Source organism: Protopterus annectens, chromosome 7.part0 (genome assembly GCF_019279795.1).
Source record: "Protopterus annectens isolate FY-2018-M chromosome 7.part0, PAN1.0, whole genome shotgun sequence".
NCBI classification, from domain to species: Eukaryota; Metazoa; Chordata; order Ceratodontiformes; family Protopteridae; genus Protopterus; species Protopterus annectens.
The window spans coordinates 1,054,638,725-1,054,662,610 of NC_056739.1; the positions used below are offsets into that span (position 1 = coordinate 1,054,638,725).

Here is a 23,886-nt window from a genome sequence, read left to right on the forward strand (position 1 = left end):
AATGCTGTTTTCCAGGACAAATATTGCAAATCTGTTGAGGCAGCTGGCTCAAAGGGAGGCAAGGTCAGCTTTTCTAGAATGAAATTGAGGTCCCAAGCAGGTATTGGTTGTTTCCTTGGGGGTGTTATGTTCTTCGCCCCTCTGAGGAACTGTCTTAAGAGGGGGTGAGAGAATAAAGGTGGATCAGTGTTGTATTCTGCAGAAATGGCTGAGGCATGGATTTTGATGAAAGAAAATGAAAGTCCACTGCTTAGCAGCTCAGCTAGATACTGTAATATTTGCGGTAACTTCAGTTTTCCAGGATTCTGGCCCTTTTTCTCATTCCAGGCACAAAACCGTTTCCATTTTGCGGAGTAAGCTTTTCTAGTAGACGGCCTTCTGGTCTCCAAAATGCCATCCTGCACCTCCTTGGAGATTAGAGTCTGTTGTGATGTTAAGGAATCTTCCATGCGGCCAGATTGAGTGTTTTCAGCTGACTGTGAAGAGTTTTGAAGCTGTGCTGAGTCAGAAGAGCCTTGAGCAGAATTTTGTCAATTGGTGATTTTTGTGGGAGGCAAAGAGATCTATGCTGGCCTTCCCCATGCTTGTATTATCTCTGTAAAAACTTGAGGATGCAACTTCCATTCGTGTGGATCTGTCATATTTCTGCTTAGGTTGTCTGCCAGAGTGTTTTCCTTGCCTGGCAAGTACTGTGCTTGAAGTTCGATTTGTAATTCCAGAGCCATGTTCCAAAGTGAGATGGCCAGCCTGCATAGGGGGTATGAATGGGTTCCTCCTTGTTTGTTTATGTACCACATTACTGTGGTGTTGTCTGTCCTTATCAATAGTTGACCTGGATGCAGAAGGTCTTTGAAAGCTAAAATAGCATTTATTACTGCTAGCATTTCCTTTTGATTGATGTGAAGGTGCTTTTCTTTTTGGGACCATTTGCCCTGAATGCACCGATCTGTCATGTGCGCCCCCCAGGCGTAGTCCGAGGCGTCTGTTGTGATGACTTGATTTGCTTGAGGCTTGCAGAATGGGAGACCTGTGTTTGTTTGGCATGCTTGAGCCCACCACAGAAATTCCTTTTGAGGACATGGAATTAGTGGTAATATTGTTTCCAAACTGTGGCTGTGTTGAGACCATAGGTTTTTCAGGTACCATTGAAGTTTCCTCATATGCAGCTTTGCACATGGGATTAGTAGGATGCAAGATACCATGAATCCCAGAGCCTGCAGGATTTTCCTTGCAGTCAGCCTGGTGAAATTTGCTAGTTTTCTGAAGTATTGCGTTAGTTGCCCCTGTTTCTCTGGAGTGAGGTAGGCCATCTGGGTGTTTGTGTCCAAGTTGGCACCCAGGAAAATTTTTTTCTGCGAGGGTATTAGCCTTGATTTCTTTTTGGTGACTGTGTATCCCAGAGAATTCAACAACATTATTACAAAAGCCAGATGTTTCAGAAGTATGTGCTTGCTGTCCGCTTGGATCAGGCAATCGTCCAAATATGGGTATATTTGTATCCCTTGAAGTCTGCAGTAGGCAATTACTGATGCCAGGCATTTCGTGAATACTCTGGGCGCAAAGGGCAATGCAGAGAATTGATAATGGGTTGAACCTGCAAGAAATCTGAGGTATCTTCTGCAATTTTGTCTGATTGGGACATGCAGGTATGCCTCCTTGAGGTCCAATGTTACCAGCCAAGACTCCTTGCCCAGCATGGGAAGAAGCTGCTGTAATGTGAGCATCTTGAATTTTGGTACGAGTAAAAATGTGTTTAGGATGGATAGGTCCAAAATAGGTCTCCAATCTTTTCCCTTCCCTGGTACCAGGAATAGTCTGGAATAAAAACCTTGACCTTGTTCTTGAGTAGGTACCTCTTGAATAGCTTTCATGTCCATGAGATCTGAAATTTGTCTTTGTGCCTCTGCCCTTTGACTGTGTGGCAGGTTTGGCAGGCCTCTCATTTTTGGAAGGGTGTGAAAATGGAATCTGTAGCCTCTGTTTATAATGTCCAGGATCCATTTGTCTTTTGTGACAATATGCCAATTTTTCGAAAATAATGCCAGTTTTCTGCCTAAGGGTGCTGCCATTTGAGCCTTGCTTGGCATGCAAAGGGGAAAGTCATTGTGCTTGCTTTCTGAATGGCTGCGAACTATCCTCACCACCTCTTTGTGTAGGAGCTTGCCATTGTCTGCCTCTAAACGATCCTTGAGACTGCCCTCTGCCCCTCGGGCGTCTGTATCTACCTCTTTGGGGTCTGTCCATGGCTGGAAAGGACCAATTTTTGGAGGGCCAATTTCTACTGAAACGTTGAGGTTGTACCTGTAGAAAATCTTTCACTGTTTGCATCGATTTAGCCTTTTCCTCCATTTTCTTTAATACCTCCTCAGCTTTAACACCAAATAATACATCCTTTTGTAGAGGGGCATCTAGTAATTTAGCTTTGACATGATCTGGTAAGGTTTGCTCCTTGAGCCAGGCATGTCTACATATGACTGATCCTGTAACAGCAGCTCTACATGAGGCCTCTAGAGCATCAAAACCACATTGCAAGGTATGTTTACCCACTTGTTCTGCACTATGCATCAAATCCTGCAACTCCTTCAAGTCTGATTGTTCAGGTTGTGACATTTTGCTTCTCAACTGTGATAACAGAAACTGTTGGCACTTTAACATATGGAACTGGCAGTTTAATGCCCTCATGGTTAAGGTGGCCGAGGTGTATACCTTTTTTCCCCACCTTTCTAAAGATCTGGAATCTCTCTCGGAAGGTAAAGGATTTTTAGCAGTGGAGGCCTTAATTCCCTTGGGGCCCTGCGAGATAGTTTCTGGGTCAGCCGCATGGCTTTTGTATAGAAATTGGTGTGAGTCAGGAACCCAGTAGTACCAGTCAGGTTTTACTGGGGCTGGAGGTAAAGAATCTGAGTTAAGGCAGGCCTCCGAATACACATCATCTAGTATGTCTAAGACAGGAGGTATAGCCAGAGGCCTGTGCTGAGGTAGCAAGAGAAAATCTCTAAGCCTTTTCTTGAAATCTGAATACTCTTGGCCTTCCCAGTGGAAGTGCTCCCTTAAGGTATGCTAGGTTTCCCCCAAATGAGTAATCCTCTGGAGGGGAGACAGAGGGAATGGACTCCTCTGCATCAGAATCTTCAAAAGGGGAGTAAGAATGTTCCTGTTCATCTGAGTGCTCTGAAATAATGGAGGCCTGGTCAGAGGAGGGGAATTCTTCCTCCACTCTGGGCCTTTTGTGCGGGGGGGGGGGGTGAGAACCCCTGATAAGAGTAATTAAATCCTCAGCCATTTTAAGCATCTGTTTTTTAGGCATGGGGCCTGGAGAAGGGCCCTGTGTAGCTGGTCTCTTAGAATGCATGGCTGCTTTAGACTTAGTGAAAGCCTTGATGGAAAAAGAAGAGGAAGGTCTGAAGACACCCTGAGAGGAGGCAGACCTGTCTACATTTTGAGTTTCACCACCAAGAGTGGCTTCGGTATCTGTAGTCGGGGTGTGGGCCGAGGAGCCTGTGACCTCGGGCACAGAAGACACCGCTAATGAAGTGTCGATAGAGCCCGCGGACCTCGTGTGTCGGTCCTTATCTTTGCATTTTTTAGACAAAACTGGAGTCAGAGTATCCGACGACAAAATATAGTTAAATTTTCTGCCAAAATAGTGCTGGGCGAACTCTGCCCGACGCTTAATGGTGCGTTTGTTGAATGTAGCACAAAAACGACAGACCGAGACGTCGTGGTCTGGGCCTAAGCAAGGAATGCAGAGGGAATGAAAATCCTTATGCGGTATTTGCTTCCCACATGAAATACAATTATTAACTTTGTCTGACATCGGTCTGAGGCAAGAAAAGTTTCCCCAACGGGGTACTTAGCTTTCAAGAAGACTTCTGTTGCAAAATTTTCGTAATTTCAAGAGCTGGCCGACAGGCACTTACGAACTGCTTCTGCTTCGGGCACCACGCGGCAAGAAAGACTTAAGAAAATGGCGTCGGCTGGTTCCTTTATACCCCTGCCGCACTGACGTCAGGGAAGAAGCGACGACAACCGACACCGGACCTAGACTTTGGAATTCGGCCAACCGAGGACCCGCCTGACGGCAGGAGAACCCATCTGTTATGACTGCAGCTGTATGCACGATGAACATCCCCATTGTACTCTTATCGAAATAAAACACTGGCACATTCTGGAAGTAGTTTCAAAAAGTGAGAAGCCGGAAAGGGAAAATTGAAAACGGAGGTTTCCTCAGAGTCTGACTTAGAAAACTTTAGGAGAAATCCTGTATCTGACCATTCATCTTCCTATCCATATTCATAATCTTGAATCTCTTCAGAAAAGGTGGTTTCCTTCTTTTATCAGAAAGCAATAAAGAAGTATCAAAAGCCTGACTAAAACCATGAGCTAGATCCAGTAAACTGCTTCCAGTTTAAAACGTTTGAGGTGAAGTTTTTTTTTTTTTTGACAAAACAGTGTTATAAATGGCATCTACAGCTTTCCCAGGGATGGGCACAACATTCTGACAAAACAAAGAAGCCCTTCCTGTTCCCTCTCCCATGACCAAGGAAAGTGGCTTTTCCTTGCCCACAGAGGATGTGGCTAACCCCCAGTCCATAGTGTCTGTAAGTGTTGAACCAGAAGGTTCTGGGGTAAAACATGGGTGGTTTGAGGTACAACAAATGGCCACAGCAGAGTCGCCCACCACAGCAGTCTGGCAATCAGCCACAGTCGCAGGTGATATTTTAACAGGGGTGTGTAAACTTTTTATATTCACTGTACATCTCCCAAATATTCAACAAAGTCTAGAAGATTTAGGATATTTGACGGGAAGTGTATACATAGGTATTTTTGGGTCTATATTAAAAGACCTAAGAGGCGTTTCAGCGAACACATTTTGGTCGACACGTAAAGAGCGAACACTCTAAAGTGCGAACTCTCAAAACAGCGATTAAACCGCTAGCACAAACACTTTCAAACATAGCGTGGGGGGGGGGTGTGCCCCCCACACACATCTAACTAAATATACAAACTCAGAGATCGCACTACAGTGAGGAAAGGGGCAAACACACGGTGATGGCCAAGTGATTTTTTTCCCAGGGAAAGAAATCGCTGTTTTGAGCATTCGCGCTTTAGAGCATTCGCTCTTTACGTGTCGACCATGAGGGGTTCACTGAAACACCTCTTCGGTCTTTTAATGTAGACCCGGTATTTTTATACCCCAAGTAGACTCCAAATAATTGTTCCTCAGGTGGACAGCAAATGTTGGAGGTGTGACGGGCAAGAAATAGGTAGACAGGGACATATTTTTTGGGAGTGTAATGAGCTGGTAGACTTTAGCGAGTCCCTGCAAACTGCTTGGTCAAAGTTTCTGGGTGAGAGGACTGGATTGACTGGGGAGATCATTTTTGAGCTATGATACAGAATCCGAATTACCTAGACATAGTAAAGCCTTGCTGAGTCTAATTATGGTGGCGGCCAAAAAAGCAATTACTAGAAAATGGATATCAAAGTCTAGACCAGCTTTACTATAAGTAATGAATATAGTAATAGAGATAAAACAACTGGGATCTTTAGAAAAGGGATGGAGCAAACTACACAGAAAAAATGGGAATTATAGGAACAATATATGCAGAGAAGGAACGAGGTTTAAGAGGCAGGATTTGAATGAGCCATTTAATGCTTAACTGACAGTGACTGGATAGATGAGTGATGTACAATGCCTGCAACTACAGTTGTTTCAATGGCATCTGTGATGTATAACGTTTGCAACTAAAGTGGTGTCAATGTCTGTTTTGCTATGTCATATGTGATAATTTTATAAAGATATTTATTGAGGAAAAAAAATAATCAGCTTGCAAGATTCTGCTCCAGGATGTCATACTAGAAAGGCTAGAAGACATGGGCCTTTTTCTTTGATGGGAACATGCTTTTCCACCCTTTTCGGTAATATCCAAGGAGCTTCTGAATATTCAGAAGGAATCTCAGGATCTTTGTGGTGACCCCCCTTTTCTGGCCCAGGCAACGATGATTCTCCCTTTTTTTGGAAATGGCCCAAGACAATTACAAGACGCTTCCACACAGAATGGATCTATTCACCCAAGATCAGGAATGTCCGATACACCCATATCCCATTCAACTTCAAATGACTGCCTGGATGACAGGATCTTATTTTCCGTGAGGCAACTGTTTACTGAGGACATGCAACAGATACTAATGGAGGCAAGAAAGGCTACTACTATAAAACCATACATTAGCAAATGGAAAAGGATTTTTAGTTGAAGCCAACAACATAACCAACACCCATTCAAGGCTAGTTCTCTGGTTTTACTATATTTGTGAGTGTTACTGTCCTAAGGCCTTTCTTACTCCATCAAGAATCAGATATTGGCCATTTCACCATGTCTAACCATGGCTCCTCCTCTTTTAATGCATTCCCATGTTAATAAGTTTTTGAAAGAGGTTTGGTTTTACATAAAAGGACTCCCCCCTCATAAAAAAAAAAAAAACACAGCAGTCCCTTCTTTTGATCTTAATTTTGCATTAGAGCTGCTAACACTTGCTCCATCTGAATCAGCTAATCTGGCTGACATGAGGTTCTTAACATGGAAAATAGTTTTACTGACAGCAAAAAGATTATCTAGCTCTTATGGCAAGTTAACTCCATCTCAGTTTTCTACAGAGACAGTTCTTCTTTGAAAACCAGTCTGCTCTTTATGCCTAAAATGGTGTCAAGAGAGTTTACTTTAGCAAACTACCCATTCCCCCAGTTTCATTAACAGTTTTAAAATGAGGGAGAAAGGATACTCCACACCTTGGATGTCTGACAACTCGGGTGCTATCTTAATAAAGAACTAAATCTTTCTAATCTTAGGATATGCTATTCAACCAACCTGTATCAATGTAGACCATTTTTCAAAGGGTTGTCCAAGCCTGTTACCTTTTGTTATACTTACCATAACAAATCTATTCCAGGCAGGGTCAAGGCCCACTCTACCAGGGTCTTGTCTTCATGTATAGCTTTTTGGAAAAGGGTGGATTCTTGACGTACTCTAGAAGCTGAAACTAACTTGGTCCTTTTTACCAACTTTTACACAGCTCTATAAGCTTGATTCCTTCTCTACACCTATCAGACCTTGCATGGGCCATTCTCCAATGGCTCCTGTACTCTACTCCTTCCAACTCTGCAATGTAGTAATCCAAGGTAATCTATCCATATAGCTAATGCTACGGCAGTAGTGATCAATATGATAAAGATAGTACAGTTGTAAGTAAACTTAGCATAACAATAGATGTTCAAATTATTACTGCTGCAGTAGCCACTCCCTCGCTCTATCCCCCTTATTTATTTTTTTTGGTGTGTTTATGCCAGGGTGTGGTCGTTTATTTTTTGTTCTTCCTAGCCCTTTCAAGATGCAGCCTCCCTCTTTCTGCTGGCAGGAAAACTTTGAAGGGCTTGGCACTCAAATCTGTCTTTTAGTCAACTCAGATAGAGCTTATCTGACAGTTAGGGTGTTTGAAAGGTGCCCTGAAACTTTGGGAACTAGCCAGCTGTTGTATCCTTGACATGGTATAACCCATATAGCCAAGGTATAGGTATATGCACAAAGATTACATAATAAAATACAGAGCATCTCAACACCTCTGAAGCTTTGACTTCTTCAGTCATCTCCAACCTTTCCAGTAATTCTCCATTCACTTCTAAACTTTCCAATACAGAGTATCCAGTCCAAACCCCCCATCTGAAAAAAACTATTAATTGTTCACCAATACCACAAAGTTCCAGTTCAGTGGGGCCAGATCCCAATCAGTATGAAACACCTGCTATCAGGAATCCTCCTCAAGCTATTCAACTACAGCCTCTCCACATGTACCAGAAGCTGGGAGAACAGTCACAGTAATTCACCTCCAGAACTGAGGCCCCACCACAAACCTTGGCAGCTACAGACCTACTTGCCTCACCAGCATTACTTGCGAGCTGATGGAACATATCATGGATCTTAAACAGGGACATAAGAAATTACAATCCCAAACCATTCTAAGGTAGCTTCTGTCTATAAACTTGGTTGCCTTCTTTAGAATCACAGACTCACTAGAAGAGGGCAACTTCACACACAGCTTTTCTCAATTTAGTTAATGCCTGACACTATCCCCCATTTTAGCATGATCTAAGTGACTGAATGGCTAAATCTCCATACAAACCTACTGGATTTCAAACTGACTCACTAGTAGGCACCACTCCATTAGAGTTGATGCCATACTATCCATGGTCTTGTCATCAGTGGTGTCACAAGGGTCTGTGTTGGGACCACTTATTTGCCATCTATTTCTCTGATGAAAATTTTACAGTAAGGGCAGCTGGCTGACCAAAATTCACAGGCTGTGATCTTTGAGATAAAATGAATGAAAGAAAAAAAAAAAAAAAGCATTGTACAGTTTAAGAAAAACTACTGTACATCTACCACAGACAATATTACTTCCTAGCCTTTTAGCACCTGAGCCTCTAGGAGAGCTCAAATCATCTGGATCACAGTCAGTACTTCATCCTTTTATGCCACATACATGGACTTTGAAGAAGCAAGCCAGTACCTTGTTATCAGAAGGGCAGAGCTCACTCTAGTAAATAAAAGGTCAGACAATCCTCCTATCAATCCATGAAGAAAAACAGTACTCAAACTTAGTACCCCCCCCCCCCCCCCCCAAGGTCCTTTTCTGGAAGTGCAGTAACAGACATTCTAGGCAATGACTCAAATCGCCACAATACAAAAACCCTGGAATATACAATACCAGTACAGATACATCAGCACCCCATTGTCAACTTCTGGGGAGGGCTGTACCAACCCCAATGACTCAACCTATGGATAAATAGTAATTGGCAAATAACAGTTTAGTCAAGACCAAGACAAAGGCAGAAGAACAGACAGTGGAAAAATGCAACAGAACAAGAAATAATTGTATGAAGAACAAATGCTACATTTTAAATCAAGACAACTTATGACCATCAGACTCTGGAGTTTAAAAATGCAATGAGCTACAAAAGTCATCAGTAAAACAAATAACATGGCCTTTTTCTTTTTTTAATTTTATTTGACTATTGAACTTTTCTCTGCTATATTCATCATGCTGAGCACCAAATTAGAACAGTCTATATTTGGATCATGAGATGTAATCCTTGCAAGCAGTCAAACTCTCTGCAGCACTTGTTATGTTGCTAAATTTCACAAGTACAAGATTCTGCAACCTACTACAGATGGTGTTATTGCCCAGTGTCACAATCACACACAACGATGCGACACTGACAAAATGATATACATTTTCCTGATCTCTTGAAATCGTGCTATCACATTCAGAATCTGAAAATGTGAACTAAACGGCTAGAAATAACTGTGGAGGGACACACAAAACTAATTTTGCATTACTTTAGCATGTTAATTTGGTTGGGCCCAAGTATAATAACCATCTGTTTGTAAAAGAAACTCCCAAGATGAAGAGCACAGCATTAATACGGGTAATAAACACTGAAAAACAGAACACACTGAAGTCTGGTTTTCTCTTTGTGCAGTACTGATGGCAAACAGTTCAGTTTTTACTGCTTTTCTGCAAAAAATTAAAATAGCTTGGAATACGCCAGCTTATAGTTGCAATGGCCTAATCCCATTACAGCCACAGAATGCAGATCACAGGTTAAAGGGCAGCTCACCTGTTGTTCGGGTATACAGGAAAGGAGGGTGTGCTAGCATGTAGCACATCATCAACTCCTAGTGGAGATAGTAGGCAAAGTGTAACGCTCACTATCTATAACTAGGTTCTGCGTGGCAGGATACAATGTCTAACAAGTGCAACAAAAGAAAAAAGAAAAAAAAAACAAGATATCCTGTTTCAGCATCTCAGAAACAAAAAGTAAATAAATACATAATGCATTAATGCATAAAGAAAACTACTAAAGGTGGGTTGGCATAATGGTTCAAGGTCTTTTCCTCACAGATACAGCACACAGGGCTTGACTCTGACCTCTGGTTAGACTTACAACAGTCTGTAGACTGATGGACCAGTACTTTTTTATTTTTTTTTTTATCCTTTGTTGACCTATAAAAAAGTCATAAGGCAATAATATCACAAAATGTTGAGGACGCAATATTCAAAGAATGACACCAAACTAAAGGAGGTGTAACCAATTAATTCAATGCAGTACAGACCAATGACAATACCTTAGAGATGTAATGAGACCTGAGAAACAACGATATAATAAACATGCTGCCTTGAAAAAATGTCACCAATTTGCAAAGAAAAGGAAAATCGGACAAAATGCAGCTGATCACATCCAATGTACCAAAAAACAAACAATGAGCCACGTTTCAGAAGCTCAAAAGGTCTACAAGAGTCAGTGCAAGTTACCACCACTGGTGTGGAACCAATTCTAGTCCATTCGCTACATACAAACAATGTCTCATGCAGTTTTCAGGACTGCTGCAGATCTGAACGTTGCGAGAGTTCTCCTATGTTCAGTCCATCATAATCTTTATCTAGACAATTTTCTATATCCATTCTGTAAACAGGACAAGGTTTCATTGTAGGCAGTAACAACTGGCTCTTGAAACAGTTGTACAGTTGACTTAAAACTCGGTTCAACCAAGTGATGATCAATTCAAGGGATAAAAAGCAGGTAGGTTATGCTTCCAACATCCAGATTACCGTACTGACCTGGTTGTGGATGCTTTCAGAAAATACTGTTTTTATTGACCATAAACAAATGACTGAAAATTCATACTTACTACCATAAAGAAACTTAAAAGTGGTGTTACACACCATCCAAACCCACATTCAAGTTCTCCTATAAAAGGAACAGCCAGCCAAGGCTACAGTGCTTTCTAAATTATTGCACAGAACAAAAGGAAAATAAGAAAAAGTTGAGACTTTGTAAATACAAAAGCAAAAATTTACTCTATCCAAATCCTATACCTTGAAGCTAGATGTCATTTGACTAGATTAAATAAATATATGCAAATATCAGCTTAGCCTTGTGGCATACAGGGACAAAGCCTGACACACACAGCTCTAAACTGTCCAGATTTTTGCCTCATGTCTCTGGTCTGTTCCTCGTAAAATTTGTGGTTTTCTGTCACATCAGTGAAGACTGAAGTCACAAACTTGAGTTTTAGACTTCATATCTTTCAGAAAAATGCAGGCTAACATTAAACCTTTTATTCTACCAACCAAGTTTATGAGTAACATTTAAAATTTGCTCCTATTTTTGCCCCCCCCCCCCCAATTAACTTTGGTTTTGTCCAAATTTCTTGTATCACAAGGTACAGAGGTATGGACAGTGGGCTTGAGTGCTGAAAGAACTTAGGAAGTGGCAGGTGGGAATGAGCAGATACTGCTGGCTTGTCAATCCTTGGGGAAATAACGTAGCAAGCTTAGATCCACTACTACAAGTCAAAAAACATCCAGACCAATTTCACAACAGTCTGACAACAACTGCTCATAACTGACACCTTCAGTATACAAACACTTACACACACACACTCTCAAGCACATCATGTTATGAGAAACAGACAAAAAACATGTTACAGGAGGAAGCCCTAAAGCACCTAATTTATTTTCATGTTACAGTCACTGCACCTCAAAAAATTTATGAGTGAGTTCCATTGGCAAGAGAGGAAAAAAAAACTGTCACGAATCTCCCTGAAGGTTGCAAGACTAGCCCACTCAAGACACTGCTCATCATGCATTATGGTATTGCTTCTATACGGAGGAAGTAAAAAGCACACAAGCAACAGCTACACTGGGCTTCTATATTTAAGTAGCAGTGATATCAGCTAAAGTGATAACTGCCAAGCCCCACCAGCAGAAGAGTTTGCTAAGCTTGCATGGAGTATTGCTACAGAAAGCACATCTATAGGTCCCTCTACCTTCACCGATGCAGTACAATATACAGATTAACAGTTAAAGTAAATGTGTACAATGAACTCTATACCTGGTTAAGACCCACGTGAAAATCTTGCAATAGAAATTCAAAAGAGAATATAAACATTTTTAATATAATAATATAAACAGAAAATGCATACAGCATATAAAACAGTTCACCAATAAAAAAACATTCACAAATGCTGAACTAATAAATTCTTAGTGAAAGCAGAAAAAAAAAAAGCCAGCAGGAAAATTGTTTTATTCCTGACATAACTGAAGGTGTGAAACGCATAAAACTAATGACATCAAATTAAAACACTAGGTTTGACAAAAATCAGCGTTTAGTATTTAGAATGATAATGAACATTTAAAAGTATAACTTATATTTCAGAAAATAAAGTTAACACTTACCAAGGTACGCAAAGTTAAGCAAAAAGAAGGACAAAGCAAATAATCAGAACAAGACGAGACAGAATCAATGATGTAGTAAAGTGCATGAGGGTCACACAGAGGACATGGAGGTAACATAACAGTTACTGTCTCCGCATATGGGTATGGCTACGTGATCGTGACATTAGAACCACTATCCACCCAGATCATCTGCACTCTGTACATTATGTTCACAGCATAACTCTCAGCTTCCAGATTTTTGGTTTGGTCCTCATTAAAATCTGTGATTTTCAGGATATTTGTGGTGAATCAGTGAGGACCAAATTCACTAAATGACAAGCATTTGAGTTTCAGACTTCAAATCCTTCAGAAAATGCATGGTAACACAAGATCTTTTATTCTAGCAACTTTGTAAAAGCAATATTTAAAATTTGACCCCCCATTAGTTTTGACTTTATCCAGATTTTTTTGTGCCAAGAGGTTGACAGCTATGGTTGACAGTGGCCACAAATGTCTCTAATCACATCTAAACCAAAACAGTACACCATTATGAGGGGAACCAAACGTAGCCAAAAGATTAAACGTCCTCTGTATGCACTAGCTATGTATACAGCGTACATTTTTCAGGCAATTTTTCACAAGCACAACTTTAGACACCCTATTAACATCGATATGCTAACATTATGCCACAGTTTACTTAAGCTGTGCATGTAAATCAAATACCTTCAAGACTGAATGTACATAATTACTGTTATTTTAATAATTAGGATTGCTGAGCGATAAGTGCTGGTAACTCTTACTTGAGCAATTTGGGAAAACAAGGGAGTTAAGTAACTTGTCAGTACTTTACAATATGCACACAGCAGACTTTAAATTGTATTCAGGGTACTTGGTCAACACCGATTCAGCAAAGACTCATGCTAATCAACTACTGGAATTTTTGTATCCTGCAATACAAGTAAAGCCAATTTGTTCCGCAGGAAAAACAACAAAAAAAAGCAAGCTAAATTGGGTCAAAACAATCTAAATTCAGCTTAAAACTATAAAAAAAAACATTAAAGCAGTCAATAATTCCAACAGACGTCGAATCATGTTCTTGTTAAAAACAAAAAACACATTGCACAATATAGGCAAGGCTTCAAAAGGGTTCCAAACGAATGAAAACCTCCGATCCTGCAGAATGGGGACAATAAAAGCAAACAGTGTAACAAGTGACTAACTGCCAACAGCCCCCCCATGGGCTAACTAGGTTTTACCAGTTGTATATATGCTCTAATCAGAATTACTGAGGTAGCGAGGTTATTTATTAAACAAGGGCAAGTAATGGAAGTACCACCTGCAAGGGGTATGCAATCAAACTGGTACCCAGTACACAAAGTGCTTTATAACAGTGACATGGGCAGATTCAACAGCCTCAGCAAGTAATCTGGTCACACCACTGTGCTCAAGCTATAATGATCCACCAAGATGTTCAAGGTAGCAGGTACCAAAGTAACCTGGCATGTACACTAATGTCAGCAAGCTCTGCTAGATAATCAAACAGCTCCCCTCTCAAACATGTCAGAAAGGGGTACAACAGCAAACCTCAAGTCCATTCTCAATTCTCCATGAAATACTACCAGCAGGCATACAAGGAAAAATACCCTGGCAATGATCCAAGTGACCCAAACATAATTAGCAGCTCCATCACTTGGTGCTAGCAGGAAAGAATAAGGAATGACAACAGTTTGCCAGTTCTTGCTTCTCCAGGGACAAAGAAGGGTCAGCGTAACACATAACTACCTTGGACTGGGGATCAGGGATGGTCCTAGGCATAGTAGCAGGCAGTACTGTATACAGAAAGTACCAGAAAATGGGATACCTCCCCCCCAAAGTCCATCTCTCTGCAAGTGGCTATGGTGGATCCCTGCCCCCCCCCCCCCAAGTCCCACATAATCTTGCTTGTCAGCTTTTCAAGGGGTGCTCTGGAGACTCTAGCATGGGATTAAAGGCAATTAATAGTGTAAGCACGTATGAAGAGGAGATATTTAACAGGCTCGTGACAAGACACCATGCCAGAGAAGAAGAATCAACCACGACTTGGCCACTGGCAGATGAAGAAGTGGAAAAATATAAACACACCAACTTGCACTTCTGCAAATAAAAAGAAAAGCAAAGGAAAAGAAAAAAAAAAAAAAAAAAGAGCCAGCAATGAACTCTGAACTCTGACTAAAGCCACCATCTCAAAGCTCGTCAGGATTTCTGGCAGGCTCAGTCGTATTCAGCAATGAGAACTCAATGTCCACTGACAGGCAGCATCACTAAGCATGGATGCAAACAGTTACTCTAACAAGGTCATTCTACAAAAGCATGTACAGGCTAAACAGTAAAAGGGAAGCACCAGCCCTTACGGCATTTTACAGGGCATAGGAAATTCACTCCTGGGGCAGGGGGAGAAAATACTGACATCTACCCATCTGAACCAACAATTTACCATTCAAAATGCATAATCACGAATAATGGATGTTACTGAACCCCAGACCTCCCATCCATCCTATTCCAACATTTTGCCTTCTTATAGGACATTGCAGACAATGCTGCGGTGGTACGGCGGTAGCGTTGTTACCTCACAGCAAGAAGTTCTCCCGTTCGATTCTCTGCATGGCTTGGGAGTGCCTTCTGTGTGGAGACTGCATGTCCTCCCCACGGCTGGGTAGCGTTCGAAAGACATGCATGCGTAAATGGGGGTACCTTCCTTGAAGGTTGGGCGAACTGACACCTCTGCGTTTCGTAAAAATCTACTGCCAATCATTAGCGGACTGGAGTTCCGCTGTGGCAACCCCTTACCGGGAAAAAGCTGAAAGACAAACAACAACAACATAGGCCATTGCAGACAGGTAAAGTCTGCTTTGAAGACTGTTCCGTTAAGTCTCACCCAGGAAGGTTGCAACACAAAGTTCACCAGTATTCACCCTAATCTCCAAAAGTTCTTCAGACCAGAGTTATCACAATCAGCCTAAAGACAGAAGAAGGGAACAAAATAGTTAACAAAAAGCCAACAAAGCAGGAGTACAGGCAGTGACTAAATCTTATAGAAATGTATAAAAATCAAACTCTGTGGTTCTTAAACCAAGTTGCATTTGCAGGAACACAAAATCCAACACAATACTGCACACAGGTTTGGTGGGTGTTAGAGAGGGGATTACAAGACCCTAGACCGTAGTGCTGTACCAGTACTCCTTATGAGATCAAATCAATCACACAGACCTGCTGGATTCACTCAGCAGACACCAGTGCACTCTGACTAAGTCACCTGATCAAACCAAAACTCCCATTACCATTAAAAACGTGTTCACAGCAAAGTGGAGGGGGGCTACAGTTAAAGAGAAGAAAAATACAACACTTAAAGTTATGGGTAGCAAAACCAAAAGGCTTATTCACATACTGGTCAAATCTTCTTCCAAATAGTAAGGATTCAACAACCCAAATGATGAAATCCCCCAAAACAAGTTCTTCAAATTAAATCATCTTTGAGTAACAATTCAATTAAATACAATAATAGTGTGAAAAAAAAAGAGAGAGTCAACTATACAATGTCCCAAATCCTTTCAAACTAAATACAGTAACTAGATACAAGATGACTGCTGCATTTATGACTCCACCAAAGTAGCATCTTACAGTCAGTTCAGTTATCCTCTGCATCAATAAATAAGGATGATATTGTAAGCTTTGTAACTCATTTAGGCCATGCATATTCCATATTAGAAAGAGTCCAGGTCATCGAAAGCAGGTGGGCTCCTTTTCCTCCAAGACTTAATTTTCTTAACTATAAGAGTTAGTAACTGAAGTATGCCCAAATTTCCTCTATGCTCACCAATCTTCGAATCAAAGCCAATCAATTGGAGAATAGAAGTTAAAGGGATCTTGTTAGGCCTTAACTCAAGACAGAGATACTGCAGTTTATTTTTCAGAAGAAGGATTAGTTCACAGGAGTAAAAAAAATGTCTCTGTTGTCTGGTCTCAGTGGTGTAATCTTGCTCATAAAGGACCTTCTGCTCCTAATATTCCAGTGCTTTTCCAGATGCCCTAAAAGCGAGGTCCTAGTCCATTACATCATCCTGCCATTACGAAAGCAATGCAGTCAGTAGACGTATCAGTTTTGCAGGAATCCCCAAAAATGTGGTTTTGTGACATGCCTGACTCTCCTAATCCATCTGCTTATTGTCCAAGAGAATGAGCCTGGTTATCAGCTAGCCTTTTCAGCACAGTGGCCAGGGTACTATCTTTGTAACCGGAGCTGAATGGGCAGACAGTATATCCTCCATTTAACCTACAGACCTCTAATTTTTTTCTATACATCTGTGAAAGGGTCGAGCCCATCCCCTACAACCTTCTATTTTCTTTAATTTAGTGTCAGCAAAAAAACACTCTAGTTAAAGGCCGCTCATCCACTATGTTGCCACTTCACACTGAACATGGAATCCTGACAATGCTATGGCCACATGCAACAGAACCTGGTACAGAAGACGTCTTCTTTGTCTTTGCTCTTTTTGGAGACATGTAAAGGTTGCATCAGAGCGGTACCAAAGGAGGAGTTCCTCAAAACCTCAGCAACAGGATACACCCCAAATATATTCAACTGGATGTCTGACTTTCAGCAAAGGATAGGGAGAAAGTTCAGAAGGGAGCCCTTTGTGCACCTCCATCTTAACTGGAGGGCAAGTTTTTTTAACTCATTTCTTAATCACGTAAGTGACCTGGAGAACTGTCACCTTTCTTGCACTTGCCACAAGAAAAAAGAATAAAACCAATAAAGGTCGACAATTTACCAGATCAACAGCATTTTTGGAGGAATTCTATTAGCCATCCTAAAATAAAATTTTTCTTCATATGCCTTCTTTGTTCACTGGTGCTCATTTCCAAAAGCAACTACATTTACTGAACTGATGTTATAGGAATTTCGATACTACCTTATTCCCAACTGAATATACCGCATGTTCAGAACTTAGATTTTGATACGTGTATATAAACACACACACATTATATATTATTACAGACACTTAACAGCAATTAAAAATGCATTTTAAAATGTTTCACTATTTCTAAATATCTTACACGATTTTACTATACAGTTAAGTATGTAAATCTACGCCAATGCAATATACTGCTTTCCAAAGTCTTTGTGCTTTGGTGCAAGACGTGGCTGAAAGATTCCTGAGGCGGCCTACTTAACCATTTAAAACACAGAGGAAGAAACTGAGGTACAAAGCAAGGAAAAGAAAATGATGCCTCTCAACTGAAGATATGGGGAGAGTGTGCGCAAACACCACAGACACAGCAACTGAAGGTTAGTACTGAACCCTGGAGCTTGAACGGCAGAGCAGAGATTTCTCAGTAAAAAACAGATATTGAAGCAATATGGTAGTTCAGAAGTCTTCCAATTCTTTCAGGTGAACAACTCAAATGAGCTTTTAAATTCCAGACTGTAAAATGCCTATCCATCAACCTAATATGCTGCAATCTTTGGCAGTGAACCCAACATCACTGGCATCACTTTAAAATCATTTACCTTCCACAGAAAATAGGCCCACACTGAAATAATGGGCACGGAGAGAATGGGAAGTGGACAGCAAAACAGACACAGCAGTCAGACTCATTTCAGCCAACGACATGTACTCAAAGACTCAGGCCTAAAAAATAATAAAGTAACATCCACATGCTTCAGTGGGTATCACATAATTACTTGTTACCTTCTGCTTTATCAAGTTTTACTCTACCCCTCTCAGTCTTAAATTAGACATCCTATCTCCTTCCTCAGGCATGTGATGCCATTAATTCTTAGGCTACAAGAATGACTCGCATCACCTTTGCAGTACAATGTGACTAGCGGGGACTGCCAGCACCAGACTTCGACCCCTGCAATCCCTGCCCAACACTGTGTTCAGTCTCCAGATCAACTGCTGACCTTCTTGGAACACACATCTAGTCTCATGTTACCCTCCATGAGTGCCCACAGCCTCAGAAGAAATCCTTAAAACGTAATAAAAATAGCTAGTTTGTATGAAGTGATGTAAATACATATACAAAGAGCCTAGATGATGCAAAGGCATAGTTATGTCATTGTTCAAAGTTAAAAACAAATCACCACCAGACAAAAAAAAAAAAACTGGGTGCATGGAACAAATGTCCTTGGGGGGGGGGGGGGGGGGGTCTTCATTGGAGATCAAAATATCAGGAATTAGGGGACCATACTTAAAACTAGTAACTTAGGATTTACAAGATAGCAAAGCAATTCTGTACATACACACTAGGTTTAAAAGTTAGCGTTTTAGGAGCAAAACTAAGGAAAGGAGATTCTCAATATTATTAACAAAGGAGCTCAGAAGGGCAGGGCTTTGTATAGGGAAGATTTTGTTCCCACTGTAATGTCATAAAAATGTTTGTAGATCATAGTGCAGATAAAACCAAACAAAGCTTAAACAAAACATAATCATTGAATGATTAAGATCAATTGAGGCTACTGTGTTTGGAAGTGTGTGCATAGGTAAGCAGACTTCAAAGATTTTTTTCCTCAGGTCGACAGCAAATGCTGGAGGTGTGATGGAGAAATAGTAACTGGGAACATATGTTCTGGGAGTGTAATGAGTTGGCAGATTTTAAAAGTTCTCTACAAAATACTATCAGAAATATTGGGGGGCAAAAAGCTGCAAGTAAGGAAATTATTATTTTGAGCTAGAATACAAGATCTGACTTGCCTAGACCTAGGCCTTAATGTTTAATTCTGTTGAATGCCAAAAACGCAATCACTAGAAAATGAATATCAAAGTTTTCAACTGTATGAGAGATATTTAATATTATAAAAGGGATAAAAGAACTGGAAGAAGGATCTTTAGAAAAGGAAAGGAGCAATTTACATACAAGTAAATGGAAATTATGGGAATAACACATGCCTTATAATGTTCAGGAGGCGTAATGTTTATGGGAAGGCAGGAATTTAATTTTTTGTAATGCTGGACTGATGACGGTAGCAAAGAAAATGTATGTGATGCAGATTGTATTTAAATAGAAAATGTTAAAATGGTTTTCTTTTTTGTTAACATACATTTGCCTTGCTCAGAGGAAACTAATGCAAAGTCCTGCTGCACTTGGATTACAATAACCCTTGCCCTTGTTATGCATTTACTATTACTACTCTGCTCCACCCCTGTAAACAAAATTAAGGTAACATTACCAGGCAAGACTAAATTATACAGTACAGTAACCCAATATAAGAGATTTAAAAAGATGCGCATATTTACAAGGAAATTTAAAAAGTGAAAAATACAGGCGTGGTAAATATGGCTCAGACAAAAGAATAGAAATATGGAGGACATTTTTTCACTGCTGAACAAATTCTAACAGCTGTAATAAAAGAGCTAATAAAAGGAGAAGTGGGTATAGTGCCTCTGCTTGACAGTGGCACAGGAAAATAGCTTTCTTGGGTGGTGTAAGCCAGGGAACTTTGTTGGCTAGGCTTACTTAAGCCCTTGGGCCGATAGCCTACTACCTACGAACCTATTAGATGTACATTAGTATTAAATGGGTAGGACATATGGCGTAGCAGTGGGTACAAGTTTATAGGTTGGACGGGACAAGAGATTAAGCAGCCAAGGCTTTCTGAGAAAAATGCAATAGTGGGAATTAGTTGACATGGCCTGGTTCTGAAAGATGCACTAATTGTTTAATTATTGTTTGAACTGATGTCCTGAACAGTGTGTAGTTTAAGAGTTCAATAACATCAGGTGGCAAAGACTGCCACAGTTTAGGGACAAAAACAGAAAAGTTGTGGTTTGTGGAATGAAGTTTAGTGGATGGAGTTAAGGGAGTATGGCATTAGTGGATTGGCTTGTTAGATGGACTAAATACAACCCACATAGAACCTCAGTTACAGGTGATGGTATGTCTTGGCATAAGAGTTTGAAGAGAAGGGAGCCAAGGAAGTGGGTGCACTGCCATGAATGGGAAACCAATTCATTTTTTTTTTTTTAATTGTTACAGTGATGTTTACACCAACAAGATTGGGTAAGAAAATATTTTTTTTTATTAGAAAGGAGATTGCAATGCAAGTTGGTAGTTTTTTGTAAGGCATGGTGAATAGGGGTAGGTCATATTCAAGTTGTGCAAGCAGAACACCTTTGTCTAATGCTGCCCTAGCAGATTGTAAGAGGAAATGAGATATCACTTTGGCCAAGAATAGAAAGTAGTCGACTTCAGCGCAGACTTTATGAATGTGGTCTTGGAAGTTGAGGATACTGGTCAATACAAGTGCAAAGGTATCCAAATAATGTAGTAGACTATTAGGTTTTTGTCTAGGTCTTTGACATGGAGAAGGATACCGAGTTTAGTTGGTCTTTTTCCGTGTACCTAACAGTATGAACTTTTTTTGTTCTTGAATAAAAATTCAATTGCTTGGTTGTAGATCAGACTGAAGTTGATTTTGGATGTTGTTTTGAAAAGGGTTGGATTTATAGATAACCCTGTCATCAGTGTAAAGGAGGAGCTGTAGATGAAGTAGGTGAACGGGCAACTTATTTATAAAGGATTGAGAATAGTATCTGTGCAAGAATTGATCCCTGAGGAACCCCTGAAAGAGTGAAAGCTGTTATCAGATAAGGCATGGCCAGTTTTAACTGGGAAAGTTTGGGTGGTCAGAAAATCTTTCAATCACTGTTCAGATTCAAAGCTTACATTGATATCTTCTAAGTGGGATAATATGTTGAAGTGGTCGACCAAGTCAAATGCTTGGGTAAGGTAAAGGAATACTGTCTTAGTGAGGATGTTATCAGCGAGTGTCCAGAGAACAGTCACCATCTGCCCAAACGTCATTCTGCTTCGGAAAAAGTGGCAATTGTCAAGTAAATGAGGAGTTCATTGTACATGAGTTTTTCATGGATTTTGCCAAGGGTAGAAGTGTTGAGACTGGACAGAATTGGGAGCCTAAGGAAGGTCTGTGATCTTTTGGTACAAGTCTGACAAAAGACAATTTCCAGAGGACATGATATGGCTTGTGAAGCTAAGCTTGTAGATATCTTTTAGTGGGCTGATTGAAATATCTCTAAACTGTGAAATATCTCTAAACTGGTATAGAGACAAAGAACAAAGGTTATCAGGATGAGACGAAGAGTCTACAGGAGTCTCTTCTAGTACAGGTACAATTTGTTTCTGATTTTGGTGAAGAGTGGGAGGGGTTCTGGGTGATTTGAGGGAATGTGTGGAAGAGGATGTAATATTCTGTTGTTCTGTTGTGTGGGAAGGTTGGAGAATTCGGAGAGGGAAAAAAAAAAAAATCAGAACGTGAGAGGTTTTCAGTACAACAAGGAATGTGGCCACTAGAGCAAAGTTCTTAGATGGATTTCTACCACAGATGTTACGTACCTCATGCCAGAACTGATAGGGGGAGTGAAACAGGCTGATTTGTGCTAAAGTACACAAGCCATATGTAAGCATAAAGTTACGCTCTAACTTAGGATTGGGGTTATTACAGAATTTCCAAGCTTCGTCGTGTAAATGCATTAGGGTTTTTAAATTGAAAGCCAGTCCATTCTGTTACGCTTAAAAACCCTAAAGATTATGAGATAATGTGCATTTTGAAGGTCTAAAAGCTGTGAGAATAAGTAGAGAGCAGAGTTTGGATTGGTGAGGTTGAAAACTGAGGCCCAGTGTACTGTTGCAAGATGGACTTTATGTATAGTTATTTTTGGGTGAGATTTTGGTCTATATAAGATCATTCTAAGGAAAAACTTTAATTTTTAGATTTTGTATGTGGAATGTTAAAAGCAGTGGTCACCAAAGGTGGGTGGGCAATTTATGATACAGGTGACATTGATTGTGTGGGTGGCAATTGTGAAGACAAAGAGTGCTGGCTAGATTTAAAATTAGGTCTGGTAGGCATGGTCACCATCTGAAGGAGGATAAGGCTGGCAAACAGCTCAGACGTGTCAAGGTGCAGTGTGTCTAGGAAATTTAAGTTGAAGCCTCCAAGGATAACCCGTCTGTCTGGAGAGATGTTAATCAGGATGTTATTCATGTGAACTATGAATTCTGCCAGAGAGGCAGGAAAGGTAACTGCCACAGAGATGATAGAAGCCCACGGTTGGAAGTTTAGTTTAAAAAGTTAGGTTCATGGTAATTGGTGGGGTTGGTTTGTGCTGTTATAGACAACTTGAGAGTTTAACACCACCCTCCTGTATGAAGATGGGGGCAGGAATCAATGCAGTAATTTTAGTCTTTGAAGAAATGTTTTAAGCTGTGGTTGTCATTTTTTGAGTCAAGGTTCTGTAATGACAAGTAGATCAAGGGAACTTCAAAATAAGGATCTGATTTTGTTGAACTTATAGTGAATGCTTTTGCATTAAGAAGTTCAGAGGGCTAAAATTCAATGTTAGACAGCATGGTGATTTTGTTGGAAATTAATGGGTTGCTGGTGTGGTGTAGGCAGTGGTTGGCTTACTGTTGTTAGATTAAAGTAGAAATGAAAGAACAAAGTGAACTGTGCAATACTGAAATACTGATAGGATGTAGGAACTAGGAAAGAATAAACTTTGCATATATTTGCATAAAACATCAGCTTGGGGACAGTAGAAGTGGATGGCAAGGTAGATGGAAATATCTTGCATCACAATCGCATCTAGGAATGGAGGGAGAAGACACAGAGATGTTCAAGAAAGCACTGGACAGGTGGAGAAGAAAACTTTAAAACAGAAAATTGGGCAAACCAGGTAAGTTCCTTTTGCCATTAAACAAAATGTCAACTATCCTTCTCTGGTGTCCTGGCCAAATAAATGCCTTTACCATTTTCCTGAATATAAACCAAAAGCTGCCAGGAAAGGCAAACAAACCTCTGCCATTAGCAGAGTTTTAAAGCCTCTGCTTCCTCTAGTAGTCTGCAATATCAAAGAGAAGGAAGCATCACAGACTGTAAGCGGAAGTAATCTCTGAGCAAGAAAAAAGTCACCAAGGATAAGGAGTGAGCAAGTCTCAAAACTGGGAACTGTTATGATGTAAAACAAAAAAATTGCAATTCCTATTAAAAATAATAGATTCAAATCTACAAAAGTGCATAATGCTAACCCCCCAACACCAAGCAACAATTCTCCCAATTATAGCTCAGAACCACACTCGCTCTTATACATTTTATTTATTCATTCATTGTGCAGCAGTTCACTAATAAACCTCAATATGTGGCTGCAATGTGTGTCAGCTTCTGTTAGGTATGAGGCACTTAACGTCCGGAATAGGTTTTATCCCATAGAAGGTTAAGGGGCACGGACATTAAGCAAACACCCTATACTTTGTACTGTGCTTTGCTTAACGCCCGTCTGAATAATGGCCAATCTCATTACATCCTCTTAGTACAGTACGGACGTAAATGGGGTCAGACGCTGTGCAGAAGGACATTAAGCTGTGCACACCTTATTAAACTGACTACTGCTGTGATAAATGCCATCAGTAAGCAAACATTTGTAAAGTAAGTTTTTTTCAAGTTACCCAGTGGTCAGAAGAATCAATTATTTGTTTTTCCTCAGGTTATCATGAGTATTTTAATAAAACTGCTAATCATCATTTACACAAATAAAACCCAAGATAATATGT

At 40.4% G+C, this 23,886-nt stretch overlaps 1 protein-coding gene across 4 annotated transcripts in view; it reads right to left on the minus strand.

The window, feature by feature from the left end:
* The window catches only part of LOC122806846 (cyclin-dependent kinase 17-like), a 2,140,137-nt gene that overhangs the window by 2,106,566 nt on the left and 9,685 nt on the right, over positions 1-23,886 (minus strand). The window lies entirely within an intron of this gene.